This window comes from Spinacia oleracea, chromosome 4 (genome assembly GCF_020520425.1).
Source record: "Spinacia oleracea cultivar Varoflay chromosome 4, BTI_SOV_V1, whole genome shotgun sequence".
Taxonomy (NCBI): Eukaryota; Viridiplantae; Streptophyta; class Magnoliopsida; order Caryophyllales; family Amaranthaceae; genus Spinacia; species Spinacia oleracea.
In genome coordinates this window covers 36,572,706-36,586,334 of record NC_079490.1, presented here as the reverse complement: position 1 = coordinate 36,586,334, position 13,629 = coordinate 36,572,706, and the positions used below count along the sequence as shown (strand labels likewise).

Here is a 13,629-nt window from a genome sequence, read left to right as displayed (position 1 = left end):
TTGCAATTAATTAACAATTACGAAAATTAATCACCCCTTTTTAATTCTTGCAAATTTGTAATATTTAACCATTTTTATGCAATTTAGATTATGAAAATAATAAGAGGCTCGTGATACCACTGTTAGGTTATGATACATATGACAATTCATAAATCATGCGGAAAAACCATAAAGCCAGGAAAACATATTATTTACACATAATCATTTAGCATAGTTTAGATGCATACTCTTTGTTGCGTGCCCTCCCTAGCTGCGCCCGAACCGAACAAGAACAAGTCTTTAGGACTCCAAGTGTCGTCCCTCCGTAGATAGTCCACAGCACGTCCGGATCCGCCTTAAGATTGACCAACTAGAATCGCCCTTAAGGTACTACTTATTTTCGGCTAAATGGGCAAGAGTTATGGCTGATTTTTCTGCTTAAAAATCCTAGCTTTGAATACTTGAAAACTTGTGTATAAATTTATGACCCTAGGCATATATTTATAGAACCTTGGAAAGGATTTCGAATCCTGTTAGAATACTAATTAATTAATTAGAATCCTATTAGAACTCTAAATAATTAATTTAATCTTTTAGGATTAGGATTTAATCTATGCACGAATTCCGATAGCTTTAGGATTCGTATAGCACGTACACACGCACCGCACCAGCATCGCACGCCCATGCGCAAGCCTTGCGGCCCACGCTGTGCGCACGGCGCACAGGCCCACTGCCCGCAGCCCATTTGTGCGCGCGCGCCAGCCTTGGCTGGGACTGGCCTTGCGCTGGGCCTGGTCGAGGCATTGGCGTGTTGTTGGATGCGTGTGGCTTGCTGGGCGATGGCCTGGCTTCGTGCTGGGCCCTCGTCCGGCAGGCCTCGTCCGATGCTTATTCGTACGATACGCTTCCGATTAAATTCCCGGTTTCGGAATTCATTCCCGATACGAACAATATTTAACATTTCCGATTCCGGAATCAATTTCCGTTTCGAACAAATATTTAATATTTCCGTTTCCGGAATTATTTTCCGATTCCGATAATATTTCCGATTCTGACAATATTTCCGTTTCCGGCAATATTTCCGATTCCGGCAATATTTCCATTTCCGATAATATTTTCCGATACGTACCATGTTTCCGTTTCCGGCAACATCTACGACTTGGATAATATTTATATTTCCGATACGATCCATATTTCCGATTCCGGCAATATCATCGTTTCCGGAGTATTCATTTCTTGCCTGTGACGATCTCAGCTCCCACTGAAACCAAGATCCGTCGATTCCGAATATCCATAGATGGAGTATTTAATGCCATTAAATACTTGATCCGTTTACGTACTATTTGTGTGACCCTACGGGTTCAGTCAAGAGTAAGCTGTGGATTAATATCATTAATTCCACTTGAACTGAAGCGGCCTCTAGCTAGGCATTCAGCTCACTTGATCTCACTGAATTATTAACTTGTTAATTAATACTGAACCGCATTTATTAGACTTAACATTGAATGCATACTTGGACCAAGGGCATTATTTCCTTCATACCTTTCATCAGTTCAAACACTATAGCTAGATGAGTCCAATGCTCTTCCATGGTCTTGCTATATACCAGAATGTCATCAAAAAAGACAAGAACACATCTTCTGAGAAGTGGCTTAAACACTTGATTCATCCAATTTTGAAAAGAAGCAGGTGCATTAGTGAGTCCAAATGGCATCACCAAGAATTCATAATGGCCTGTGTGAGTTTTAAAGGTTGTCTTGTAAACATCAGAAGGATTCACCCTCATCTGATGATATCCAGCTCTCAAATCAAGTTTAGAAAATACAGCAGCTCCTGAAAGTTCATCCAATAGCTCATCTATGACTGGAATAGGGAATTTGTTTTTCACAGTTCTGTTGTTCAACTCTCTGTAATCTACACACAGTCTCCATGTACCATCTTTTTTCCCAACTAACACCACAGGAGAAGCAAAAGGAGATGCACTAGCTTGTATAATACCTATGTCTAACATTTCTTGAACAAGTTGCTCAATGATATCTCTTTGTTTCAAAGGATACCTGTAAGGTCTTATGTTCACAGGAGCAGCATCTGGAAGTAGAGGAACAGAGTGATCAAAAACTCCTCTCAAGGGAGGTAAGTCTGTAGGTTCTTCAAATACCACTTTATAAGTGTTTTGCAGTTCTCTCAACTCATCTGCAACTATGGAAGGAGAAGATTGATGTATCTCAGTGTGACTGAGCTGGTCTTGGACTTGTATCACACACAGCTGAGCAGCAGTAGTGAATATTTTAGAGGAGGGTTCTCCCTCTACTACTTTCAGTTTCTTGCTTGGAATACCCTTCAACAAGATCTGTTTCCCATCCAAGAAAAACTCCATCTGAAGGTGCAGAAAATCCCATGAAATGGTTCCCAATAAACTAAGCCATTGAATACCCAACACCATATCACAACTGCCCAATGGAATGAGCATTACATCAGCTACAAACTCATGATCTTGCATTGCCCAAGTGAAAGTTTTGCAAATGTGTTGGCATGCTAGGTGATTTCCATCTGCAACTCTGATTGCCTGAGGTGGTATGGTTTCTAGCTTGCAGCCTAGTTTCTCAGCTATGTGGATGTCCATAAAGTTATGTGTACTCCCAGAGTCTATTAAGATGTGTATAGGTTTGCCCTTAACCATCCCTTTAACTCTCATGGTGCTAAATCCTTGGCTACCTGACATAGCACTCATGGATATTTGAGGCTCATTGATATCCTTCTCCACCAACTCCAACTCTTCACTGTCACTAAGCTCCTCAATCTCATCACAACCAATTTCAACTGTAAACAATTGAGGTTCTCTAAACTGGCACTTGTGGTTCCTGTCATAGGGTGCATCACAATAGTAACACAACCCCTAAGCTATTTTCTCTTGTCTTACATCTGCTGGAATATATTTAAAATTTCTGGTTCTTTGTTGTTGTTGGGGGTATTTAGTCAAGGTGAGGTTAGTGCTTGGCTTATTCTGTGGGGTAGGCAAAAGAGGTGGTTTGGTACTGGAGATGAGTGGTACAGACTGTAAGGATTTTGGGTTGAAATAGGGCTGTTTGTATGAGGTTTTATGAGTGGTAGCTATCAGGTTCTCTTCCTGCAATCTAGCCAAATCTATGGCTTCAGAAATTGAATCAGGCTTGAAAGCCTTGACGAATGGCTTTACAGCTGACTTAAGACCACCAACAAAACTTTCAAGCATATAAGTTTCAGGTAGTATGTGATTGTTCATCATCATAATGGATCTGAGATTCTCAAATTCATCCAAATAATCTTCTAAGGAACCTGTTTGCTGCAATTTATTAAAGTTTTCCACCACATTTTGTGCAGAATTATCCCTAAATCTTGCATATAGGTCTGCCACAAAGTCATTCCAGTCTACTACTATACTTTTCCTAACAACTAGGTAGTTCATCACCCAACTCTCAGCTTTATCTACCATGTTAAGTGAGGCCAAATCAACCTTCTGATCTTCAGAAATCTTACACAGAGAAAAGTATTTGCAACACTTCTTTACCCAAATCCTAGGGTTTGAACCATCAAACTTAGGAAAAGTTAATTTCGGATTCATACCTAGTGTTTTGGTGTGATTGGATTTTTGGCTTGAGAAAGATGTGTCTTCCTGACTATTACCAGAATCTTTAAGTGTCTGCATGAACTTCATCATCTCATCAAATTTCTGCTCCATCTTCTTAATCTGATCTTCCATCTTAGAATTCTGCTCTTCAAGCCTTTTTTCCAGATTTTTGAATTGATCCTCCATAGCAGCCTTCCTTCGAGTAGCAGCAGGAGCCAAATCTAAGCTTCACAATGAATGATTGGGAGAGTTTTGGCAACGGTTGGCTCTGATACCAATGATAAGGGAGCTCGAAGCTACCTTATTAATGGTGATTTTCAGTAACTTGTAGAAGAAGAAATAGAGAAGAAGAGAGAAATAGAAGGGGAGAAACAGAATAGAGAGAGAAAAGATTCTTAGAAGGAGTTGTTGTATTATTGATTGGTTAGCCAAATACAAGGCACCACGTTGTTTTATATGCTGTAACAAACTCAGCTAACAAAATAACAACCTCCTAATTAAAATATTCGAAAAGCTAGTAATAACTTATAACTAACTTTCCAACTGTTTTTCCCGCCAAAACCAATGATCACAAATGATCATTTTAAATTGGTTTCTCCCATATCAGGGTATTGCCTTTAAACGACGGTTGACCTTAGTATGTAGATGTTTTGCTCGTGAACGAGTAATTTATAGGAAATAACCAAATGCAAAACTTCTTATGACAAACTTAATACGAAATGAAATACTTAAGTAAAACAACACACAAAGTTAGGAAATATCTTTAATTAATTGATATGTAATGAAAAACTGGACAAATATTAATTCATGAAGTGTACCTCCATGGTTTAATCCTTGAAAAAATACACAACATAACTGCCATAGATTCTTCAATACATGAGGGAAAACCCTACGAACTACTGCTAGGCTACTAAGCCTAGGACTACACCAAGCGTTGGGGCTAAGGCTACGAAAGCTACGAAAGTGAAAAATGCTTTATTTGTGTGTTGATGATGTCCTTTTAAGTGCCCGTTTTTTTTATGTATATATACCACCAGTAAGAGGCGGTTGAAGAGTAATTTGCAGAAGAGTGGGAGTTGCTCCTGTAACTGCTTGGGTGAGAGAGAGAAACCAGGTGATCGCGGTCACGTCAACCCTGACTTATTCCACACCTGTTAACCTCTTTTTAGTTGGCACGAGAAACCTGATGCTTCTGGGCTCGCGTTTATCTTGGCCCGTCCTTTGTTGGGCTGCTCTGTTTCTTCCTCTTGGCTCGTACCTGATTAGGCTTTACTTCACTGTTGGGCATTTATTGATTATGGGCCTTTGACTTACCATATACCCTTGATAAGGGTAAGTTTTAAAATGTGTACAGAAATACCCCCTAATTTGATGAGGAGCGAAACGTACTTATCCAAATTAACCCCTTAGTGAAAAGGGTAATTCGATCATAACATAATATGGGCTGTATGATTCGCATATCCGACTCTGAGTATTTTGGTTAGAGTCTACATTTGTTTCCTTTAAATAGCCCACAAGGATACATTTGTCAGATTTTGGTTGAAGTTTGTCTGAAATTAATCGTTTGACGTATGCTTCACAACCCCAAATCTTAAGAAAAGACACTTTTGGAGGCTTTCCAGTCCATAGTTCATATGGAGTCTTTTCGAAAGCTTTTGACGGAGCTCTATTTAGTTTGAGTGCAGCTGTATTTATGGCATGTCCCCAAAATTCTATTGGAAGTTCGGCCTGACCCATATTGTATGAACCATGTCTAGCAAGATTCTATTCCTCCGTTCAGACACACCATTCCATTGTGGTGTTCTAGGAGGAGTCATTTTTGACAAGATCCCACAATGTTTCAGATGGTCATCAAATTCGTAGCTCAGATATTCACCGCCTCTTTAGTTCTTTAATCTTCTTGCCTAGTTGATTCTCTACATCACTCTGAAATTCCTTGAATGTGGTAAAGGATTCAGACTTGTGCTTCATTAGGTAGATATAGCCATATCTACTAAAGTCGTCAGTGAAAGTGATAAAGTAGCTGAAACCACCTCTAGCATTTGAACTTATTGGTCCACATACATCTGTATGGATTAAACCCAATAATTCACTTGCTCTTTCTCCGACTTTAGAGAAATATTTCTTTGTTATTTTGCCAAGTAAGCATGATTCGCATTCACCATAATCCTCTAAGTGAAATGGTTCTAGAATTCCTTCTTTCTAAAGTGTTTCCATGCGTTTCATGTTAATAGGCCTAATCGACCATGCCACAAATAGGTGAGATCTGAATAATTTGTTTTGGCCCTTTTAGTATTTATGTTATAAACTTCATTGTCGTGATCTGCACATAAAGCCCATTGGCTAACTTTGCAGATCCATAAAACATTTCTTTAAAATAAAACGAGCAACTATTGTCTTTTATTTTAAAACAAAAGCCCTTAGTATCCAAGAAAAAAACAGAAATAATATTTTTAGTAATACTTGGAACATGAAACACTCTATCAGTTCCAAAACAAGCCAAGAGGGCAACGACAAATAATAAGTGCCTACAGCTAATGCATCGATCCTTGCTCCATTTCCCACTTGTAGGCCGACTTCTCCCTTGCTAAGCCTTCTACTTCTTCTTAATTAGTCCATGTGGATTGGAACATAATTGTGAGCCACAACCTGTTTATAATACCCAAGAAGTTGAATTAGCAAATTTATAGTCTATAACGAAAATACCTGAAGATGGAACGACTGTTAAGTTCTTCTGATCTTCCATGTCTTTGTAATGGTCAATTCCATCACAATAGAGACAACTCATATGGATTTGTCCTTCTTCGTCTTCCTTTTGGGAATTGACTTAGCATTTGAAGGAAATAATGCCCTTGGTCCAAGTTTGCATTTAATGCTATGTCTAATAAATGTAGTTCATTATTAATTAACAAGTTAATAATTCGGTGAGATCAAATGATCTGAATGCTTGGCTAGAGGCCACTTCAGTTCGAGTGGAATTAATAATATTAAACCCACTGCTTACTCTTGACTGAACCCGTAGGGTCACACAAATAGTACGCAAACGGATTTGGTATTTAAGTGAATATAATATTCATTAAGTACTCGATTTATGGTCATTCGGAAATGATGGATCTTGGTTACAGTGGGAGCTAAAATCCTCACAAGAAAAATATAGGGTATTGCCCGAAGTCAAGATATATTCGGAAACGAAAATATGGTTCATGGCGGAAATATAAATATTATCCAAGTCGAAGATATTTCCGGAAACAGAAATATTGCCGGAATCGGAAATATTGCAGGAAACGGAAATATTACCGGAATCGGAAATATTGTCGGAATTGGAAATATTGCCAGAATTGGAAACATTAACGGGAACGTAAATATTGTTCAAATCGGAAATAAATTCTGGAATCGAAAAACGAATTGGAAGCGCGACGAACGACAAGCCGGCAAGCGAGCCGGCCCATCGCTCGACGAGCAAAGGCCGCACACATAGCGCGAGGCACAAGGCCCAGCGCCAACGCCGAGCAAGAGGCCCAGCGCCAGCGCTAGGCCAAGTGCCCAGCAATGGCAGCTGGCCCTTTGTGTGATGGGCCGAAGCAAGCAGCAGCGAAGCAATGGGCCAAGGCATGCAACGAGCGCTCGCTTGGGCCAAGCCAAGGGAGCGCACCAGCGTGGCCTGCAAGGCTATGTTGGTGGCGAGTTCCTTGTGCACCAAGGCTTGTTCGATTACTAAGGCGCCAAGTAACTTGTGCCTTAAGAAATCGATTTTCTTATTTCTACTATGATTGGATATTTGAGATAGATCTGAAACACCTAGAGTTTTATTAATCCTAAAATTCCAATGCTACTAATTAACTAGAGTCCTAATAGGATTAGTAAATTAATTCCTAGTAGAATACTAATTTCTTATTTCCCACCCTACAAATATGTGGTTCATAATCACAATTTATACATCAAGTTATATAATTTCTATTACCCATTCACAAGTATTGTGAGTTTCCCGAGTGCACATAAATCCTTAGAGAATAATCTAGTCGGTTGAATCTAAGGCAGATCAGGAAATTTTGTTGACTATTTACGGAGGGACGACACTTGGAGTCTTGTACTTGTTTTTGTTCGGTTCGGGAGCAGCTAGGGAAGGCACGCATCACATAGTATGTGTCCTGAATTATGCTAATTGAGTATGTGTTAATTAATTTGGATTCCTGGCTTTATGGTTTTTCCACATGAATTATATTATTTGTATTATTGATAACCTTACATTGGTATCACGAGCCTCTAATTAATTCCATAATCAACTAGTACAAAAAAGGCATATTGCTTCGAGCCTAAAAGAGGGTTATTGATTCGTATTAAGTACGAAGCAAATAGACTCGATGAAATTGAAGGCATCCAATTGCTTCGAGCACATGCGAAGCAATTAAGAAGACTATTTGCTTCGCGCATATCAATTATTCAAAACATTAAAGTTTTAGTTGCTTCAAACTAATGGATTGTTCAAATCAATTGATTGAAGTAATTGCTTTGGTCTCAATATAAGCCCGTAGCAATATATGCAATTTCTTAATTTTTAAAAAAGAGAGAATAACACCTCCAAGACCAATGAGGAAATTTAGTACACCACACATGACCATCATCAATATCCAAAGCGTTGAACCATTTTGTTCCAGTAATAAGCAATCACCACCAAATAAGTATTCAATTACCGTAAATTTACCCATAACCAATACAAAATAATTAACCATTCAAAATCTATAAAATAATCCTAAAACGATATATCTATCACAAGTTGTCCAAAACATCAAAAGACTTCAAAATAAATAAAACTATAATGGTAGATAATGTCAGAGCTTCTATGTCTTCTTTTGCAATGTTAGCTACCTGCAAAACCATGAAGCATAGTGAGAACAGAGATGTACGATCAAGAATAACAGAAAAAATAGTAACCGTGTAGTACTCTTATTCCTAATTATCAAAAGGAAAAAAGTAAACTCAAAAACAACATACAGAAGCAAAATATACAGTTGGAAATAACATATCTTTTAGTTGTGAAACACAGCTCATAATTCAGTAAAAGCCAATTCCAAATGCAAACAAGCAGTAATCAATTAAAGCAACCAGAAGCTAAGTAGTGAAGTTAACTGAACAGGTAACTAATTGATCAAAAATTCGTTAATGCAGATGAAAATATTGGACTCTAACTGGAATCAATGATCAACAAATTAAATACCAGAATAGGAAGTATTTAAATAGTCAGAGGGTAACTCTCTTTTAGCAAGTGATGACATCCTAACATGCAAATTTTTTTCCAATTATTAGCAATCAAGTAATGGACTGTCTAGGAATCACGTTTCTGATTAAAATGCTTCATTAATGTGTATATTTCTTATGCTCTTAAAACTGGCAGTGCAATAATGTTCGAGTTCGATACAGTTGGAAGTAAAACAGGAACGGCAGTGGTTGAGATCATAGAGATAATTCTCCAATCACTAATCTGGTAAGCCTTTAAAGTTCCCCTTAATAGCTTATTCATTGTTCTATATTTATTAGTTACTGCAAAGTATTACTTTCATCATGAATTCAGAGTTTCATAGTTAATACTTAATAGAAATTAAGAAAAGCATCCCAGGACAGAATAACTACTCTGTATTTTCTTTTGTTGATCGAGAAGACTTAATAGACTTGTAATTATAAAATCTTAGATGTGAATATAAATCATGGTTAGGTGTTAATAATATGTTATGTGAATTGTGTTTGTTTGTTAATGGTGTAAGACCCCCCATATGTACTTGAAATCAAAGGCTCTAATTGAAAACATAATATAGGACTTGATATCAGACGACCAAATCTCTTGCAGAAGCTACTAAAATATCTTCATCACTGAAATGCAACTTAGAGTACAACAATTATTCATTATTATATCCATTTATGGTTTGGGCAGAAACAAACAACAGTTACTCCTGGCTACATAAAGTCTATTAGAGAGATCAGTTTCTGAAAGATGTGCAGGATATGCAGTGCTTAAAGAGTTTCAATACAGCGATGGCTCTTTCTACTAATGGAGAGTATTGGAGGTACAAACTAATGTAATTCTTGATCTTCTTGTATAACTGTGGCCTCTCTTTGTCAATCAGCCCAGTCATTGACCCTATTTCTGTCTAATATGTGGAAAACATGCAATCGCCACATATGTCCTTTTTCTCTCCTTATTTATTACTACCTTGTGCAGTGCAATATGCATAATAAACAACTAGATCCCCCAGAACTCACTACACATATATTAAATTATTCCATTTGATTAATGCAAAATATATAATTAATCAAACGAACTACATTTGTTTCAGTTTTATCAAATAACATGGCAAGGTCTATGATGTTCCAGGTGCACCAAATTAATCATATATAAATTCAAGTAAAATAATATTGTGAGCTGAGAGAGAATCCTAAGCAAGTTCTACACCAAATTACCCAGAAAAGAACAACTCCTATATGGTTATTGCCATATTATTAATGGATCAAGTCAACGCCAAATCCAGGAATTCAAAAATAAAAAACTATGAAATCAATCTACACTCGGGTACACACATTTCCAATCTGCAACAACACCTGCAAGCACTTACACGGGATGCAGAAGAAGCAAATAAGCAACTCAGACCTGCAGCATTTCCCAGCCAACAACACTAATCCCACCAGCTACCCTACCACTCCAACAGACCATACCAACGACAACCAAATAGAACCAACACACCATCAGAAAGAATCCAGCAACAAAAAACCACCAACAACCAAACACTCAAAATGGAGTATAAAAAACAACTCCAAATCAAATCGCAATAATTTAAATTAAGAATAGAGAGACATGAAGTCACTTAAAGCATTCAAGGTACATCAGATCACCAAGTCCATTGAGAATAGAATAATGTTCCACTTTCAATGTACAAAAGGGGAAAAACATTACATGTGCTAACCTCTAGAATCTCCTTTTCTATGTCTGAATTCTTCACTTTGTCCAGAACAGGAAATTCGCTGCCAAAACTTCAACTTCTGAACCAACTTCAAGAATAGCAGGAGTGCCCTTCTTTGTCTGCGATGTGAGTTTTCAGCAAAATTATTAGTTTCCATCCTCTTTAAGCAATCAATCTAAAACAATTACACCAAATTAAAATTCTAATTATTTATATTAGTAACTAATTTTCTATATCTTCAGTTAAGAGCGTGTTTATGGGAAGAACACGCAACTAATTGTCCATATCTTCAGTTAAGAGCGTGTTTATTGGTTGTATTTGTTTGCTGCGTGACTTAGGGTTTCTAACTTGTTTTTGATAAAATTTGCATTGATATTTTTATCGTATGCAGGCCTCACCTCTCTCTTCCCATTACATGACGGTCTTTAATTTAAAATTACATATGTTAGTAGTGCAAGACTGAATGTTTATCAATGTTTCTTGGTCAAAAATGTGGAAATGACTTTGTTTTGTTTCTTGGTCAAATTGATGCTTAAACCTGAAGATAAGAAAACTGATTAGAATGGTTAATGGGTAAACTTTGTCACTGACGAAAAAAAGATATTCTATGTAATTTTGTTGTAATACGTCATTATGAAAAGGATGAATTTATTTGGGGTTCCATTTCGTGTTTACAGTGAAATCACCTTTATGTTTTGGAAATTCCATAGGAATTCGGCAAATGAAAATAGTTTTTTCCATGTTCTTATTGATCAATACATCAGTGACAATAATTCAGTTTCTACTCTATTATTCTGTCTCCTATAAACCATAGTTACTGTCTTGATGCATAATATAATTCTACTTTGATCTTGCAGACAAAAATGAAAACTACCTACCCCTGGTTATAAGGTAATCTATTTTTTTTTGATAGCACCAGCCATTTAATTGACTTGTATTTGCACATATTTGAGTCTGGCAATCTCTTTTTTTCTTTCTCTATGTTGTCTCGTTACAGAAGATGTGTCTCGGGTAATTGGTATTTCCCCTCCTGTCTTATCTTTTTCCATTGTCTTAGACTTTAGTGTCTTGTGTTTTCAAACACGTTCTTGCATTTCTGAGATAACAATGTATGCCCTCTCAAAAAAAATTAACAGTGTATGTCACGGTAGTAAGCTGTTCTTATTAGCCTATGAATTCTGAACTTGTTCCCTTCTGCATCAGGGCTTGCTGTTGGAGCCATTGCTGGTATATGCTTAACAGCAGTTGGATTGATTGTTTTTGTCATTTGGTTTTATCTTAGATACAAGAAGATTAAAAGTATGAGATAGGCTACCTTCACAGCTAATTAATTAATTAATAGACACAATCTAACAGTAAACTACTTTAGAAACATATATATTTTCTGTATCTAAACAAACCCTTAAAACAAAACAGCAGGTAAAACGTAAAAATAGTACAAAATTAGAGAGAAGTTCTAACCGAGCTTTTTGGCATTCCTCGGGTCATAGGTATCATCTTCTTTGATCCAACTGAAACCAATTCCTCAAACCTTAGTGTAGACAATGTGCTGCACAAAAGATCAACAATAGTGTTAGTTAGCAGAATGTTAACATGACAAATGAACAACAATACCACCAAAAACTGAACAAAGTTGAAACCTGTGGTACGGTTTGAGGTCGCAAAAGACCCTACACAAATGCTTCAGTTATATGAGGCATAGAGATTTCTGCCCAGAACTTTTAATCTGCAAAATGAAAGTTCTTTAATAATAAGACCCCCAAAGATAGAAAATTTTAGTTGATAAACAAATTTAGTACTAAACCAATAAACAAATTTCTATCGAGCTTGGAATTTATTTATTTATTGGTATACCTCCTACCTAACAATTTAAACACACCTGATTTCCCGAACAACAACCTCCTAACGCAAGAAACAAAAATTCAGCTAATTTTATTTTAATCTAATAAATCAAAATTGTTAGTTGTTTTTAGAAAAGAACAATTATTTTATTGAAGTAATTCAGCAATAACATAATCGTAATGGAGCAATAGTACAAAAAAATCCAATTTACCATATATGTGAACAAAATTTAACTCGAAAATAGTACATTAATCAGAGAAATTGAAAGACTAGTTTAACTGCAATTCAACCAAATATGTAAAAGTACCATTCTTTCACACGCATAATCTCCAACAACACTAATCCACAAATCTCAAGCATAATAATAACCTCAGCTCACTGCACCAGAAAAAGATTGAAGAAGAAGAAAACGAGCAAGATAAGGATATAGAACCAAAACAACAAGAGCTATGGAGTTGGGGAGCAGGAATAGAAGGACAACTTGGAACTGCAACTTAAAAGATGAACTTACCCTTCAACTTCTCATCAACTTCTCCAATGCTCTTCCCTCCTTCGCCCCAATCTTTCTCCTCTCTTGCTGTGGTGGCTATGTCATTTCCCTCACTTTTGGTACCACTCGCTCGGATGAATCCGTGGTAGCAGCTAACCGGCCGGTGTTCACCGACGGCATCACAACTCAGGATATTCATATTGACCCTTCTAGCTACTTCTCTCTTCGTTCATATCTTCCTCCGTGAGACGGCAATTTTTTCGTCGGCAGCGGCGGAACCCAAATCCAAAATTAGGGTTTTTAATACAAGGGTTGATGCGATTGTTGAAGATGATCGAGGAATTTTCTTCGGAGGAATAGATTCAGGCCGTCATCGGTTGATCCGGGTAATGGGGATCAGTCGTTGAGGATGTGAATCACGTCGCCCTAACCAGAGTAGTGTGCAGTGGTAATGGAGGTTGAGTGCTCGAATATTTTTTGTTAAAGTTTTTTTTTTGAAGTGAAGACTGGAGAGTAAGGGAGGTAGTGGGTTTAGTTGTTTCGATTTGGGCTTCAAATGAATCGACCCTTCTTTGGTCCGACTTAATTGGGCCTTGCATAATTGGCTGTCATAAAAACCTAGGATAGCGTGGCATCGTTTACATATAGGACCGAAGCATTTTCTTTTTGGCAGAAATCTTGAATATTTTGGCGGTTTTTTTTCACATTTATTGCTTCGACCGTTATTAGATTCGATGCAATATACTTGCTATAATTTCAAA

General features: G+C 37.2%; 1 long non-coding RNA gene across 2 annotated transcripts; it reads right to left on the bottom strand.

Moving 5' to 3' along the window:
- Nucleotides 1-8,204: 8,204 nt before the first annotated feature.
- Nucleotides 8,205-13,387, bottom strand: LOC110788542 (uncharacterized). Of its 2 annotated transcripts, XR_008918837.1 has the most exons (6): nt 12,890-13,387; nt 12,686-12,756; nt 12,177-12,262; nt 11,998-12,085; nt 10,540-10,655; nt 8,205-8,452 (listed from the first exon to the last, which is right to left on the bottom strand). It is a non-coding gene; the product is annotated as an uncharacterized lncRNA (long non-coding RNA). The 2 variants fall into 2 exon arrangements; XR_002533381.2 differs by lacking the exon at nt 12,686-12,756 and having other exon boundaries at nt 12,890-13,383.
- Nucleotides 13,388-13,629: the final 242 nt, after the last annotated feature.